This window comes from Caretta caretta, chromosome 1 (assembly GCF_965140235.1).
Source record: "Caretta caretta isolate rCarCar2 chromosome 1, rCarCar1.hap1, whole genome shotgun sequence".
Classification (NCBI taxonomy): Eukaryota; Metazoa; Chordata; order Testudines; family Cheloniidae; genus Caretta; species Caretta caretta.
Window position 1 is genome coordinate 219437625 of NC_134206.1, and position 17455 is coordinate 219455079.

General features: G+C 40.1%; 1 long non-coding RNA gene across 3 annotated transcripts in view; it reads left to right on the plus strand.

Annotated features, from left to right (window-relative positions):
• Positions 1 to 58: 58 nt before the first annotated feature.
• LOC125623546 (uncharacterized) overlaps positions 59 to 17455 on the plus strand; it is a 29487-nt gene continuing 12090 nt past the window's right edge. Inside the window, exons 1-4 of one of the 3 annotated variants that reach the window (XR_007353044.2) lie at positions 59 to 435; positions 932 to 1033; positions 1633 to 1743; positions 6440 to 6551. This is a non-coding gene — a long non-coding RNA (uncharacterized LOC125623546). Of the gene's footprint in view, positions 436 to 931; positions 1034 to 1632; positions 1744 to 6439; positions 8072 to 17455 lie in introns of those variants that run through there. The other 2 variants (XR_007353042.2, XR_012665297.1) reach the window with 2 other exon arrangements.

Consider the following 17455-nt stretch of genomic DNA (forward strand, 5'->3'; position numbering starts at 1 on the left):
TCCAGCACCTCCAGCAGTCCAGACACATTTAGTCGTTGTCCACATGGAGAAGTTAGTGCATACCAAGCTACAGTGTGACTTTACAGTGCACCAGCTACTCTACACTAACTCCTTCTCTCTATACCTTTGAGGTTTATTTTTGGCTCATTTTAGTTTCATTTTATGCTCACTTCTCAATATTTTTCCCATGTGATAAGAAGTAATGCAAGAGGCAGCAAAACCTCAGCTTCCCCTTGTGCCCACTCAGTGGGGTTCCTCAAACTCCAGTGCTGCTTGCCAGTCCCAGCAGAGACTTTATATGCTCCCTGTTTGTGTCTGGCCACCTCCTCCTCAGCTCAGCATCCCCGTGCTGGTGACTACATGTGAAACCTGAAGTCACTGATCTCGGAGAGGCCATGAGCCCAACAGGGGAAACCAGCCCCGGAACTACAGATGGTAAGGGGGATTTTATCTCTGCTCTGCTGGGGGATGGATGGTGGTAATGACGGCTGGAAAAGGGAATGGCCAAAGAGTGATGGAGAAGTCAGAACAATAGAAGAGCCTTACAGAAATGTGTGATCCAAGGAGAGAGAGCATGAGATAGAGGTGTGGAGAGGGAAGGGAAGGAGAGAGGGACAAGAACTGGGGGTGAGATGGGAAGGAAATTGGCAGGGGAGTGAGGAGAGAAAAGCCAAAGCAAAGAAGGGGAGCAAGAATGAAATTTGGAAAAGGAAGAAATGGAATAGAAGCAGTGAAGGAACAGACAGTGAGGAGAGAGAAGAGGAGAGGTAGAAGAAAAGGAAAGACAAAAGAGTAATGGGGGAGAAGAAGAGATGGCTCCTGTGAGCACACAAGAGGAAAACCTATCAAGTGCCTGCAGGCACTGTGCTAGAAACAGACCCTCCTGCTCCTTTGGCTCTGGTCTGTGTGATTGCTGCCTGGTGTATTTCAGCCCCTGCAGAGAAGAGGGGAGGCTGCCCCTGGCTGAGCACCTGGGTTGTTCCTGTGATCTCCATCCTGATCCTCAGTGTCTGTTTCATCTCCAGCATCCTCGGTGGGTTCTGGCTGCTGCTTATTCAGCTGGCTTGGAAAGAACAGCAAATAAAATGCAATAAGCAGGGATTGTATGGCTCTCTGGGGGATTGGTCCCTCCCCCTGTGGGGGGTGTTATGAAAGGATTTGTCCTGCTTTTTCCCTCAGCCCTAACTTACTAAAATAAAAAGGTTCCCAGTGAAATGAGTGGCTGGTATATTCAGAACCAGGAAAAGGAAATGCACATTCACATGGTATGTTGACAGCTGGTGGAACTCACTGCTGCAGGGGGTCATTGAGTCAGATACAATACCAGGGTTTAAAGAGGAATGGGATACATTTATGTGGAGCAGCAACATTGGTGCTGCTGCTAGCATGGATAGAGGTACTAGCCTACCTGTTTCAGGGCATGATCTGGTCACTGCGAAGGTCAGGTAGAATCCCCCTTTCATCCAGTCTGGGATTATACTGCACAATGAGGCACAAGATGTGAGGATGCACCTTCCTGTGGGGCACTTGGCAAGAGACAGACCAAGAGTCTGTTCTCACCCTCCAGATCCGGTCCCCCTCTCCCACTGGCTAGTGCTATAATTCTGGTTTTCTTCCTCTCCGTGTCTGTAGTTACCTGGCGTTGGGACACTAGGACACAGCATGAAGAGCAAGAGAAACTGTCTTGGCTGCTCCGGTATCTGAAGGAAAAAACTTGTGTCTCAGAGGGTCAGGCAGGGACAGGTCAGTATGAATGAAAGTGGGCAGAAATGACTCTCCACCACGTGCAATTCCCTTCCTTTCTGGGACCTGGACTCTGATTTAAACTCCTGTGTAGACTGAAGAGATCCTCACCTTGGGTGGGGCTGGTAATCAAGTGAGATCACACAAACCAGCCAGTTGAGCCCTGCCTTACGTGGATGGGTAAACAGGCAGTAACACAGTGAGAGCTGGAGGGAGTGGTGCTGGAGGCTCAGTGGCGGGTGCTGTTCTCTCTCAGATACTAAGGATAGTCTATTTTGGGAGAATTTTCCATTGGGAAAATCAAAAGGTTTTGATTTGAGCAATGGCTAAACATTTAGTTTTCTGTTTGCTGGTGCCTTGTTAAAGACTGCAATGATCAGCTCTGCTATTTGAAGTCTGAGTGGTTAATTGCTCCCAGCTGGTGACGAACACAGGTCATCCTGTAACCATCTCCTTAAGCAGCTCTCTCTGTAGGAGGGGGTGGAAAAAGCTGCATGATCAGGTAGACTTCAACTTGAGTGACATATGCTAGAGGTCTCATGTTGCCAAGACTAAGTCTTGGAATATCTAAATATTATAGATGACAATTTCCTAACTCAAACAGTTTTGCATCCACTATGAGGGAATTCTATATAAAAAAAATTTTCTTGACCGATGAAGAATTGATCACAGCATTAAAGATTAATGGTAATTTAGATACAAATGATCATGACTTGATCAGATTCATAATATGCAAACAGAATAAAGTCAAAACCAGTAATACATATATATATATATATGGTGCTAAAAGAACCAATTTCACAAAGCAATTATGAGCCATATGCACAGGGAGGAAGAACTTAATCAGGAAAATGTAACTGCAAATTGGGAATTGTTTAACAACACTTTATTAGATGCCTGAAAAGCCACAATACTACACTTGAGGAAGAAAGTCATATTAGTTAAAATATTTACCTGGTTTGGAGGGGAAGTGAAGGCAGCTATAAAAAATAATATAAAACAAACAAATGAAAGTGGAAGTTGCAAGTAATGAATATATATATATATATATATATATATATATATATATATATTCATCAGAAACTAGGTGTTGGGGGCTTTCCCTTCACCCCCCTTCTCCTCCCTCCCCACCCCCGGTTCTTGTCACGCAGACAGAAAGCAGAAGATGGGAAGTCCGAAGTGCAGGCAATGCGATGTTTATTGGGGTTAGTTTCAAGCAAGCATATCCATAGCTCTGACCCCCCAGTGTCCTTCCCCCCACCCCACCGCCCCCCCTTAGCAGGCATAAATATACCTGTAGTTCACACCCTTGGTTCCACCTCTTACAATTTATGGTCACGTTCCACTTTGGGGGGTTGTGCATCTGGGGGCTTCATCCCACCATTTTTGTATCCCATGGGAGGGGTAAGGAATGAGGTTGTGTTTTGGTTGGGGACAGGTATTTCTTTGGCCTGAGTGTTTCTTATACCTTCCCCTCCCATCCCCCTTGCCTCTCCCGACTGGTTGCTTGATCTTGCCTTGAGATAGGAGTCAAGGCAATCTTCAAGTGTGCACTCATATATTATACTCCCACCATACCCATTAACACTTTTGCTCTATCCCTTATCTTTCTCATTATATTAACAAACCCATCTGGCTGGGCAGAAGCAACACACAGTATCGTTGTTCACACATATTAGTAAGGATGTAAGTGTATCAAAAAATCAAACTGGCAAACTAGACCCAAAATTCTATCTCAGGCAAATCTATAGGCTGGAATCACTAACACTTCTAACACTAGGAATTATAGAAAATTGATAACAGAAGCAAAGGGACACAAGGAGAAATTTATGGCCAGCAGAGTTAAGGACTATAAGGAGTTTAAATATATTGGGAATCCTAACAATGATATTGTACCTTTACTAGATGGAAATGGTAGTTATCAAAATAATGCAGAACAGACTGTTTATTGAACATTTCTGTTCTGTATTTTGAGGGAAAAACAGATGATGCAGCCATATCCTATGACAACTCTTTCCATTCCACTAATATCTCAGGTGAATGTTAAACAGCAGCTACTAAAATTGGACATTGTAAAATCAGCAGAGCCAGATAACTTGCATCCAAGAGTCTTAGAAGAGTTGGCAGAGAAACTTGCTGGACCGTTAATGATGACTTTCAATAAGTCAGTGAAATGCCAGGGAAGTTTCAGAAGACTGGAAGAAAGTTAATGTTGTGCCAATATTTTAAAAGTGTAAATGGGATGACCTGTCTAATTATATGCCTGTCAGTCCGACTTCAATTCCAGGCAAAATAATGGAGCAGCTGATAACTTCCTAATTTTCCCAGGGGTGCTCGATTCCAGCTCTGCCACAGGCCTCACCCCCACTCCACCTCTTTCCCCAAGACCCCACCCCACCTCTTCCCACCCCCTCCCCCCAGCACCTCCTGCACGCTACAGCTGATCTGCAATGGGCAGGAGGTGCTGGGAGAGAGGGGGAGGAGCTGATCGGCGGGGCCGCTGGTGACTGCTGAGCACCCTAGTGTTGTTTTCCCATGGGTGCTCCAGCCTCAGAGCACCCACGGAGTCAGAGCCTATGAAAGGTGGATTATAAAGTTAATGCCAAGCAACATGAGTTTATGGAAAATAGAAACTGTCAAACTAGATATTACTTCTTGTGAGATTACAAGTTTAGGTGATAAAGGTAATACCGTTGATGTAATATACATACATTTTGGGAGGCATTTAACTTGGTACTGCATGACATTTTGATTAATAAACTTGAACAATATAATTAATATGGCACATATTAAATTAATTAAAAATTGGCTAAATGATAGGTCTCAAAAAGGGATCATTGAACAGGTGTTTTTCCAGTGGGATCCTGCAGGATCAGTTCTTGGTGCTATGCTATTTAAAATTTTTATTAATGACCTGGAAGAAAACATAAAATCATCACCGATCAAGTTTGCAGATGACACAAAAATTGGGGGGAGTGATAAATAATGAAGAGGACAAGTCACTGATTCAGAGCAATCTGGATTGCTTGGTAAACTGGGCACAAGCAAATATGTGTTTCAATAAGGCTAAATGTACATGTATACATCTAGGAACAAAGAATGGGGGACTCTATCCTGGGATGCAGTGACTCTGAAAAAGATTTGAACATGTGCTCTCAGTACAACACTGTGGCCAAAAAAGCTAATGCAATCCTGGGGTCCATAAACAGGGGACTCTTGAATAGGAGTAGAGAGGTGATTTTACCTCCATATTTAGCACTGGTGAGACTGCTGCTGAAATACTGTGTCCAGTTCCAGTGTCAACAAAGATATTGATAAATTGAAGGGATTCAGAGAAGAGCCAAGAGAATGATTAAAGAATTGGAAAACATGCCTTATAGTGACGGACTCAAGGAGCTCAACCTATTTAGCTTAACAATGAGCAGGTTAAGGAATGACTTGGTTACATTCTATAAGTATCTTCATGAGGAACAAACATTTAATAATGGGCTCTACAATCTAGCAGACAAAAGTATAACAAGGCTGGAAGATGAAACTAGACAAACTCAGAGTGTAAATAAGGCATATATTTTTAACAGTGAGGATAATTAACCAGTGGAACAATTTACCAAGGGTTCTGGTGGATTCCCCATTACTGACCATTTTTAAATGAAGATTGGATGTTTCTCTAAAGGACATATGTTTGGGGAAGTTCTATGGACAGTGTGATACAAGAGGTCGGACTAGATGATCACAAAAGTCCCTTCTGGCCTTGAAATCTACGAAAAAACAGTTTCAATTGAAAATGTCAAAATGAAATCTTTGGTATTTCTGAATCAAAATATTTCAGAACTTTTTGTTCCTCAAAGTTTCAATATTTTGACTATTCATCCTGAGTCAGGATAAAAAGAAATGTCAACATATTGGCATTTCCTTAGGGCTGAAAATTCATTCTCTCTCTCTTTTTTTTTTTTTTAATTTATTTATTTGCTTCTTCTTTTTTATCCTCTCTAAAAAAATTATTTTTTAACATCTAATTCTTGTAATTTATACAGCCTTAACTCCAACACACATACAAGGAGAGTTGTATAAAACAATTCAATTGACCGAAAATGATACATTTCATTTTGTGTTTGAGATTTTTTTAAACATGTCTAAAATAAAATTGAAGTAAAACTGAAAACAAAAAGTTGTTTTTATTTGAAAAATCAAACTCTTCCATTTGGAAAATATTGTAATGAAAAGTTTCATTTTTTTCAGAATTTGTTTTCTTTTTGACCAAAACAATCTGGTGGATTTGACACAAATTCACTAAATGTTTTGGTTGGCCCAAATCTACATTTTTTTTTTTTTTTTGGTGAAAAGATTTCATTTGAAATACTTTGCCCAACTCTATACACAAGAGGAAGATAGATGTTAAAAGTGTTTTCTTTTTTCTGAGAACTCTAAAAAGAGCAATAACTTAAAAGTGTAGCTCCTTCTTTTAAGAATGTTCCCACAGAAACAATAAGGGTGAAATCCAGGGCCTATTGAAGTCAATAAGAATCTTGCCATTCAGTTTAGTAAAACCAGCATTTCACCCTACGGGCCTAAATATTTCATCTAAGTCTGTGGTGATAATCTGATTTCCTCTAAGGCCCAAAATAAAATAAAATAAAATAAAATAAAATGTGTCATTAAACTTTAACAGTAACCTCAGACCTTCATGTATCAACAGATCAGCCCTTCTGACTTTCGGACAGTCCATGCATTTGGGAAGTTATTCTGCCTTAATGTTGCTGTGATCACTGTTAAGGTTTTGTGTTGGATGCAAGTTTGATGAAGCTGGGGTACGTATTGCTTTCAGTATCTGTTTGCGATGGAAGCAAAAGCCTTATGGAGTACTGGAGTATGTTACAGACAACATGAAAGAGGAAAGAAATGCAGGAAACCTTGCTGTTAACTTATTTCCATGCTTTTGAGGTTCTAAGATGATGGGTGGGGTATGTCTTGATGCAGCCTTAACTGTCACTAAACAAAGCTATGATTTGTATCGATATGTAAATTGCTCACATACCTTGTTGCCAAGTGCAGTCATCAAAACCTTACAGCTGATGAATCTCCAAAATAGATTTTATACAACATAGTTATATTTTGGGCATTAGAGCAAGTCAGATTATATAGAAAGAAATGTGAAAAAAATATTCCAAGAGTTACTGTTTTAACGAGACTTTTTTTTCAAAGTTCAATTCATCCATCCTTCGGATTCAGTAGGTAGGGGAAAAAACTCTCCCATGTGTGTATGTCGGAGTTCAGGGGGTATGACAGTTTGTACAAGAAGGACACACCAGTTAAAAATTCTCTTTTCGTCAAAGAAAATCTCAATGCAAAGGCATATGTTAAAAGCACACTTAACATATGCATCTTTCTTATATGCATGTTGGAGTTAAGGCTGACTGGTAGTTTATGAAGCCATGGGTGTGAACAATGTGCGGTGGAAGGAGGATAGAAATTGGTAAGAGTTGTAAAGTTTTCTGTTGGTGTCAGTAGAGAAACAGAAGTACGGTTGTTGACCTGAAAGGGTTTATTTTCTAGCTTTTCACCATGTGAAGAAATTGTTATTAAAGTAAAACAGTACAATCATAATTAACAAAAAACAAAGATTTTTCTGTGTGAATTTTCCTATTTTTAAAAGCAGCTGTGTAAACTGGACATCAAAAATAAAAAGTAAATACATTGCCTTACAAAGAACAATGCCAACATACTCCAGAACACAGTGGCTGCAGTGAGTAATCAGCTATGGAGAAATGTTGACATTCAATTAAATGCAGTCACTGCAACTTGGCAAATGTGTTGTCACACATGAAAGACATAGTAGGGCAATATGTGGTAAAGAGTGTCCTCCTCAATTAATGTGGCACTTCCAGATTAGCAAAGCTGAAGTCAATGTTCACATTAGAATCTACAGTGTCACTGGCATATGATGAATCTTCTTCCGTGTATAGATATACATATATAGATAGATATGTCTAGCAACATAGGTTGCTGGCTAATACACACTGTCATATCTTTACTGCAGTGCTTTCAAATTGGCAGAGCACACATCAGTTATGAAACAAAAAATATTTTTCTCTGAAATTCCAAAATGGAAAAATATATAAATGGTATTTGCGTAAACTATAGATAGACACGGGAAGGGTATCTGTATGGGAAGTTTATTCTAGATTCTTTCATGTGTACTCTTGCAAAAGTGAGACACCAGGGCTCCAATAACAAAACACACCCATTTCTATATCCAAAATATTGTTAAATTCAGTTACTCTCTTACAGATTCCATTTAGATAGAAAATTAAAAGCCTGCTACGCTCTATTTTGTGTGTTCCAGTTTTTTTGTATAGTAAAATATCTAGCAGATATTCCTATTCTCTTCCCATTAAACACAAATTTCTGATGCAACCTCGACTATGGCTTCATTACTGCCCCACCATAATATCACAAATTAGAGACAGTCAGGAGAGAGGGCAATGGTGGAAGACTGACTGAAAGGAATGAGTTTTCAGGAGTGATTTGAGGCAGGAGCACATGGTCGAGGAGGATATTCCAGGTATCAAGGGCATAGTGAGAAAAGGTGCAGAGTTGCTTGTGGAAGAGTGATGAGATAAGCTGAAGTGGGTGAACACAGGAGTAGGAGGCAACTATAGATGAGATGGGTCAAAGCTCTGAAGGGCCTTGAAGGTGTGGTGAGTGTTTTGAATCTGACACAGAAGAAGAACAAAAGCCAATGAAGAGACTCAGGTGGGGAGGGATCAGGAGAAGAAATGGCAGCAGCAAGCTGGATGGATTTGAGGGCATAATATGAAACCTGGAGATGTTACAGAGGGGTAGGTGCAACAGTCAAGATTAGAGAGAGATGACCAAGGCATGGGCTGAAGAATTGGCAGTAGGGATGGAGAGAGAGGGAGGAAAGGACTGGCAGTGTTGGGTGGGCACCTGGATGTGAGGATAAAGAAGAGAGAGAGACAGAGGGGTCAAATATGACACAAAGGTTGCAAGCCTAAGTGGCTGAGAGGATGGTGAAATAGTTGTCAATGATATAGAAGGGAGCAGAAGAGGGTTTCACTGGGGCAGCTCTGGGTCAAATGGAGAGAGGTGGAATTGAATGGAGGGTATATTTTTTGAACCAACATAGCAAAGACAACATGTGAAGCCATTTGGGTTGATGAGGTCATCTATGGGGTAGGGTGTAGATTGAGAAGAGAATGAGACCAGTGATGGATCCATGAATGAAATGGTTAGAAGGGGAGAAAGTGAAGGAGAAGACACTAAGGGAGAGGCTGCTGGAGCAAGCACAGAAGGAGGAGGGGTGTAGTTGAGCACAGAATTTGGTTATTGTGCATTAACCGTCTACAAGTATATAGAGGGAGAAAGCACCAAAGTGGGGAAGGAATTGATTGGGAAAGGTTTCAGGGGGGAAATTTTAGTATAAAGAGGAAGAAGAAGTAGTAGAAAAAAAACTCAGTCTGGAAGTGATGAATTATCACCTGATTCATCATAGAAATGTAGGACTTGAAGGGAATTTGAGAGGTCATCTAGTTCACTCCCCTGCACTAAGGCAGGACTAAGTATTATCTAGATCATCATCTGGTGTTTGTCTGCCCTAATCTTTAAAACTTCCAGTGACAGAGATTCCACAACCCGCCTAGCCTAGGCAATTTGTTTCAGTGCTTAATTAATGTGGCAGCTAGGAAGTTTTCCTAATGTCTAACCTAAATCTCTCTTGCTGCAATTTAAGCCCAGTACTTCTTGTCCTGTCCTCAATGCGTAAGGAGAACAATTTATCACCCTCCACTTTATAACAACCTTTCACATACAGTACTGACGACTGTTATCATGTGTTCCCTAAGTCTTCTCTCCAAACTAAACAAACCTAATTATTTCAATCTTTCCTCATAAGTCATGTTTTCTAGTGGTTCTCAAACGTTTGTATTGGTGAGCCCTTTCACATAGCAAGCCTCTGAGTGTGACCCCCTTTATAAATTAAAACCACATTTTTTTATATTAAGCACTATTATGCTGGAGGCAAAGTGAGGTTTGGGGGTGGAGGCTGACAGCTCATGACCCCCACGTAATAACCTCGCAACCCCCTGCAGGGTCACAACCCCCAGTTTGAGAAACCCTGTTCTAGACCTTTAATCATTTTTGTTGCTCTCCTCTGAACTTTGTCCAATTTGTCCACATCTTTCTCAAAGTGGGGTGCCCAGAACTGAACACAATACTCCAGCTGAGGTCTTATCAGTACAGACTAGAGTGGAAGAATTACTCTTCATGTCTTGCTTACAACACTTCTGCTAAAACATCCCAGAATGATGTTCCCTTTTTTGCAACAGTCTTATATGGTTAACTTATATTTAGTTTGTGGTCCATTATAACCCCCAGATTCTTCTATGCAGTACTCTTTCCTAGGCAGTCATTTCCCATTTTATGTAGGTGTGCAACTGTTTGTTCCTTCCTGAGTGTAGTAATTTGCATTTCTCCTATTGAATTTGATCTTATTTATTACAGACCATTTCTTCAGTTTTTCAAGATCATTTTGAATTTTAATTCTGTCCCCAAAGCACTTGCTCCTCCCAGCTTGGTATCATCCGCAAACTCTGTAAGTGTACTTTCTATGCCATTATCCAAATCACTGATGAAGATATTGAATAGAACCAGACCCAGGACAGATCCCTGTGGGACCCCACTTTATATGCCTTTATAGCTTCACTGTGAACCATTGATAACTACTGTCTGATTATGGTTTTGCAACAAGTTATGCATCCATCTTATAGTAGGTTCATCAAGGCTGTATTTTTCTAGTTTGTTTATGAGAAGGTCCTGTGAAACAGTATCAAAAGCCTTCTTAAAGTTGAGATATATCACAACTACTGCTTGTCCACTATCCAAAAGGCTTGTTACCCTGTCAAAAAAGGATATTAGGCTGGTTTGACATGATTTTTTCTGGACAAATCTATGCCGACTCTTTTTTATCACCTTATCTTCTAGGTGCTTACAAATTGATTATTTGCTCCATTATCTTTTCGGGAACTGAAGTTAAACTGACTGGTCTATAATTCCCTGGGTTGTCCTTATTCCCCTTTTTATAGATGCCATTATATTTGCCATTTTCCAGTCCTCTGGGGTCTCCCCAATCCTCAAAAGTTCTCAAAGATAATCACTAATGGCTCAGAGATCTCTTCAGCCAAGTCTTTAAGTATTCTAGGATGCATTTCATCAGGCCCTGCTGACTTGAAGACATCTAACTTGTCTAGTAATTTTTAACTTGTTCTTTCCCTAGTTTAGCCTCATACCCTACCCCATTTACACTGATGTTCACTATGTTAGTTGTCAGATCATTGCTGACCTTTTTGGCAAAAACTGAAACAAAAAAGGCAGTTAATGCTTTGATCATTATTGTATTTTCTGTTGTCTTTCCCTCCTCAGTGGGTAATGGGCCTACTCTATCCTTCGCTTTCCTCTTGCTTCTAATGCTTAGAATGTTTTCTTGTACCCTTTATGTCTGCAGCCTTGGAGAGGATGTTTCCATTCCCCTCTTCACCCCCACCCCCAGATGCCAGATGCCTTACTCATCTGAAGATGAGCAGCTTATTCAGGCTCTGTGACCATTCAATCCTGGGCTTCTTTGCCCATCACAGCCAGCTCCATCACACCCCCTATAGGACCCCAGGCTCCTACTGTCTGTTCAGTGACTGCATCTGATATTATTTTATTTTTCCACCATTTTATTTTCACTCAGGTAAACGGAACAGTTACAAGCAGTCAAGAAAAGAGTTGTGGTATCATTCTGACTGCTTGGGAGATGGAAGCCCAGTGGCACTGAATCAGACTCTGTATAAAGAGACTGCACCTTGAGAAGACTATTTAGCATCCTCCACTTAGTGCCATGATTAATAATAATAGTAGTAATAATAATATATAATGTAATGGGGGGTGTCTGAGAGAGAGAGAGAGAGCTATACCCACTACTGAGAAAATTTACACAGGGAACATGGTCAGAGGCTATAAACTTGCTTTGGGAACAGTGAAAAGGAGGAAGAGAAATCTCCCTGTTTGATCCAAGTGCTGTATTTCTCCTTCTTGTTGCATCCTCACTAGCTCAGCTTCTCTCCCCCCACCACACTCTTAGTGATGCGTCTCAAACACATGAGCTTCTCTGTCTTCTGGGTTCTGGAGACGCAGTAAACACAACAATGAGGATAGTACTGTCATGTATGCACATGGAAACAGAAACTGGGGAAAAGACATAACATTACCGATGGTACAATCTGGACTATTGAACAGCTGTGTCCTCTCAATTCTCCAACCTGGGGTGCCTTTTACAGTGCTTTGCTGTGAGAGCAACCACTCCTGGTCTGCTCACACACAGCCTCCAGCATGTAAATTACTTTCAGCTGTATTGTATGAATGCTATAGCTAGCCACTCCTGAATTACATTGCAGGGCAACACCAGCAAACTCCCAGTTCCAGACTTTACCCCAGAAATGTGTGACTTGTACTGCCCAGCTCACTCCTGGACAACGCAATCTCATATAAAGTCTGTCATTTTATTAATAGGAAATTATATGCACAAATCCTGTTATCTCAAATAGAGTTTCCCAAACATTTTAATCCAAACACACTGGTTTAGATAAAACAATAAAACACATTTATAAGATACATAAAGATAGATTTTAAGTGATTACAAGTAATGAGACAAAAAGTCAGATTTGGTTACAAGAAAATAAAAGTAAACGCAACTAATAGCTAATTTAAGAAGCCTAAATGAATTCAAAGCAAAATGTTTCTCTCACCACATGCTTTAGCAATCTTACTGGCTGGATTTCTTTCAGCCAGGATCCCTCCCCCAGTCCAGTGTTATTTTCCTTGTCCTTCAGGTGATGTTGATGCAATGACCACAGAGAAAGGAAGAAGTAACTTGGGGCATCTGTTCCCCTTTCTTATAGCTCTTCTCTTGCACAAGAATCATCTTCAGCTGAGGTTCAGGAAACAGAAAGTCTGTTTGGACAGAACCTCAAGCTGTTCCTGTGTCAAAATGTAAATTTCTTCTCCCACTCCCTCTCTCCTGCCGAGGAGTGGCCGCTAACTAGATGATTGTCCATTTGATTTCATTTATACCTGGACAAGGCATTCGCTAGACTTTTTGTCTCTGAGGAACTGGTCTGTGGCTGTCCCCCAGAACTGCAACATGTCTCAGTAACACCATCAGTAGAATCTTATAACTTTATATACAATATTGCCACATATAGTTTAACAAGACAATAATGTTCAGCAGATTATGAGTTTTCAAATGATAATCTCACAAGGCATACTTTGTACAAAATTTATCATAATCCTGAACATAAGGGTAGAGACTGTCACAAATGGCCTGTATTTTGTAAAAGTTGATTAAAATTGTGAAATTGCATCCACGAGACTTTGAGGAAAGAAACCCCATCCTGGACATGAGGCTGGAGACTGAGCCCATCTCTCTCTAGGGTCAGCTCACAGAGAGATTTGATGGGAGAGGATGAATCACGCTGGGCTGTGAGCTGTAATTATGGTGGCAGGGAGGGGCTGTTGGGGCCCAAACTTCCATTGAAAAGATCAATTCTGGAAAAAATATAAACTGCTAAAAGTATTTAAAGTGGAAAAAAGCTGGAGTGTCACTAAAGCTCCCAGAAGTCTTGTGAAGGAGGCAAGCTGGAAAGGGCAGGGCCAGTGGGTTTGCACTGGGAAAAAGAGGCCTCCTATTAACCCTCCCAATGCTGGTCAAGTTAATAACTTACATTTTCTGCATAGCACAGCAGCCGCTGTTCCACAGCACAGCACAGCCTCTGTTCCACAGCAGGGACATTTAAACCCAGGCATAAGGCCCTGTCCATACTACAGATATAACCAGGTCCAACCTGTTTCCCCCTACTCAACTACAACTCTGTTCCATCACTGCAGTAGAGAAGAGGCTTTGCTCATGTCCCTGAGCAATGCTAAATAGTCCAAAGCTTTTGCATCACTACAGGGACTCAGGGCTTGTCTCCGCATGGAACTGCACCAACTTAACTAACTGGGTTTAGGTACTGGTTTAGTTAAATTGGGGTAACCCCCTTGTGCAGAGGCTTTTATTGTGGTTTATTACTAGTGTTGTGTATCAACAGAGTTGAAGTCAGTACGGAATCCCCTAAAGCTAAATCAATATGTGACAGTGTAATACAGAAATAGGAGTGTCCCCACCAAAGGGGTTGCCCCAATTTAACTCAATCAGTCTCTGAACCCATTTAATTAAATCAGTGCAGTTTTCTCATGGAGACAAGGCCACAATTAAAACCAACTGCTTAAACTGTGCTGGGAAATTTTCCTGCTTTAGCTGGGCCCTCTAACCTGGTTGTACTCGCAGTGTAGATGAGGCCTAAGCAGTACAGTGAATGTCTATTATTCCTGTCGTAAATATAAAGGGAAGGGTAAACCCCTTTGAAATCCCTCCTGGCCAGGGGAAAGCTCCTCTCACCTGTAAAGGGTTAAGAAGCTAAAGGTAACCTCGCTGGCACCTGACCAAAATGACCAATGAGGAGACAAAATACTTTCAAAAGCTGGGAGGAGGGAGAGAAACAAAGGGTCTGTGTCTGTCTATATTCTGTCTTTGCCGAGGATAGACCAGGAATGGAGTCTTAGAACTTTTAGTAAGTAATCTAGCTAGGTACGTGTTAGATTATGATTTCTTTAAATGGCTGAGAAAAGAACTGTGCTGAATAGAATAACTATTTCTGTCTGTGTATCTTTTTTGTAACTTAAGGTTTTGCCTAGAGGGATTCTCTATGTTTTGAATCTAATTACCCTGTAAGGTATCTACCATCCTGATTTTACAGGGGGGATTTCTTTATTTCCATTTACTTCTATTTTTATTAAAAGTCTTCTTGTAAGAAAACTGAATGCTTTTTCATTGTTCTCAGATCCAAGGGTTTGGGTCTGTGGTCACCTATGCAAATTGGTGAGGCTTTTTATCCAACATTTCCCAGGAAAGGGGGGGTGCAAGTGTTGGGAGGATTGTTCATTGTTCTTAAGATCCAAGGGTCTGGGTCTGTAGTCACCTAGGCAAATTGGTGAGGCTTTTTACCAAACCTTGTCCAGGAAGTGGGGTGCAAGGTTTTGGGAAGTATTTTGGGGGGAAAGATGTGCCCAAACAGCTCTTCCCCAGTAACCAGTATTAGTTTGGTGGTGGTAGCGGCCAATCCAAGGACAAAGGGTGGAATATTTTGTACCTTAGGGAAGTTTTGACCTAAACTGGTAAAGATAAGCTTAGGAGGTTTTTCATGCAGGTCCCCACATCTGTACCCTAGAGTTCAGAGTGGGGGAGGAACCTTGACAATTCCTAATAATTATGATCTGCAATAAATATTCAAAAGTGGCATGTAAGCAGAAGAGCAGTTAAGACCTCCATAAAAACCACAAACTGCTACAGTTATGGTCACTGATTTACTTCAACAGTTTAAATACATTCTTACCAGAAAAAAAGAGGAAAAAGAATCAGCCCTTTTGTTAGAGACTCAAATTCTCTGCTGTGAGGAGGTACAGAAAGAGTTGGAAGATTTTCAGCTGAGGGCTTGACTATATGGGAATGCACTTATATGCATTTATATGCATTTATGCACAGTAAATGCACTTATAGCTCCCTGAGGGGACATCTTTATTCTGGTTTAAGAGGGCCTTTTTCTGATTTAGATTATGTCACTTTGACAGGTGTTTATCCAAAACCAAAAAACAACAACAACCATCACCACCACCACCACTCTTAACCTGGAACATGTGCCCACTTGGGGAGCTATACCAGTACAGCTATAGCAGTTTTACTTCAAGCTAGTCAGGAATTTTCTAATTAAACATTTTTTTTGTCCGAAAATGCCAATTTGTCCAAACTGAAACTGTTCGTGAGAAAGGTTTGATTTTGACAAATCTCCTGATTCAAAATGTGATTTTTCTAAATGAAAATTTTGTTTTCCAGTTTGAAAGAATTTTCTTTATGAAATTTTAGTTAAGTTGTAGTAAAAACTAGGGCTGTCGATTAATCACAGTTAACTCACACGATTAACTCAAAAAAATTAATCGTGATTAATAGCAGTTGTAATCACACAGTTAATAGAACACCAATTGAAATTTATTAAATATTTTGGATGTTTTTCTACATTTTCAAATGTATTGATTTCAATGACAACATAGAATACAAAGTGTACAGTGCTCACTTTATATTATTATTTTTTTATTACAAATAGTTGCACTGTAAAAATGATAAACAAAAGAAATACTATTTTTCAGTTCACCTCATACAAGTACCATAATGCAATCTCTTTATTGTAAAAGTGCAACTTACAAATGTAGATTTTTTTATTGTTACATAACTGCACTCAAAAACAAAACAATGTAAAACTCTAGAGCCTACAAGTCCACTCAGTCCTACTTCTTGTTCAGCCAATCACTAAGAAAAACAAGTTTGTTTATATTTACAGGAAATAATGCTGCTGGCTTCTTATTTACAATGTCACCTGAAAGTGAGAACAGGTGTTCGCATGGCACTTTTGTAGCAGCATTGCAAGGTATTTACGTGCCAGATATGCTAAACATTCATAGGCCCCTTCATGCTTCAGCCACCATTCCAGAGGACATGATTCCATGCTGATGCCGCTTGTTAAAAAAAAATCCGTTAAGTATTTTGTGTCTGATCTCCTTAGGGGAGAATTGTATGTCTCCTGCTCTGTTTTACCCACATTCTGCATATATTTCATGTTATAGCAGTCTCGGATGATGACTCAGCACATGTTCATTTTAGGAACACTTTCACTGCAGATTTGACAAACCACAAAGAAGGTACCAATGTGAGACTTCTAAAGATAGCTACAGCACTCGACCCAAGGTTTAAGAATCTGAAGTGCCCTCCAAAATCTGAGCGGAATGAGGTGTGAAGCATGTTTTCAGAAGTCTTAAAAAAACAACACTCCAGTGCAGAAACTACAAAACCCAAACCACCAAAAAAGAAAATGAATCTTCTGTTGGTGGCATCTGACTCAGATGATGAAAATGAACATGAGTCAGTCTGCACTGCTTTGGATCATTATCAAGCAGAACTGTCATCAGCATGGACGCATGTCTTCTGAATGGTAGTTGAAGCATGAAGGGTCATATGAATCTTTAACACATCTGGCACGTAAATATCTTGTGACGCCAGCTACAACAGTGCCATGTGAACTCCTGTTCTCACTTTCAGGTGACATTGTAAACAAGAAGCGGGCAGCATTATCTCCTGAAAATGTAAACAAACTTGTTTGTCTGTGACTGACTGACCAAGAAGTAGGACTGAGTGGACTTGTAGGCTCTAAAGTTTTACATAGTTTTATTTTTGAATGCAGTTTTTTTGTACATAATTCTACATTTATAAGTTCAACTTTCATGATAAAGAGATTGTATTACAGTACTTGTATGAGGTGAATTGAAAAATGCTATTTCTTTTGTTTTTTATAGCACAAATATTTGTAATAAAAAATAAGTATAAATTGAGTACTGTACACTTTGTGTTCTGTGTTGTAATTGAAATCAATATATTTGAAAACATAGAAAACATACAAAAATATTTAAATAAATGGTATTCCATTATTGTTTAACAGTGCGATTAATTGCACGATTAATCACATTTTTTAATCATGTGATTAATCATGATTAATTTTTTTAATCGCTT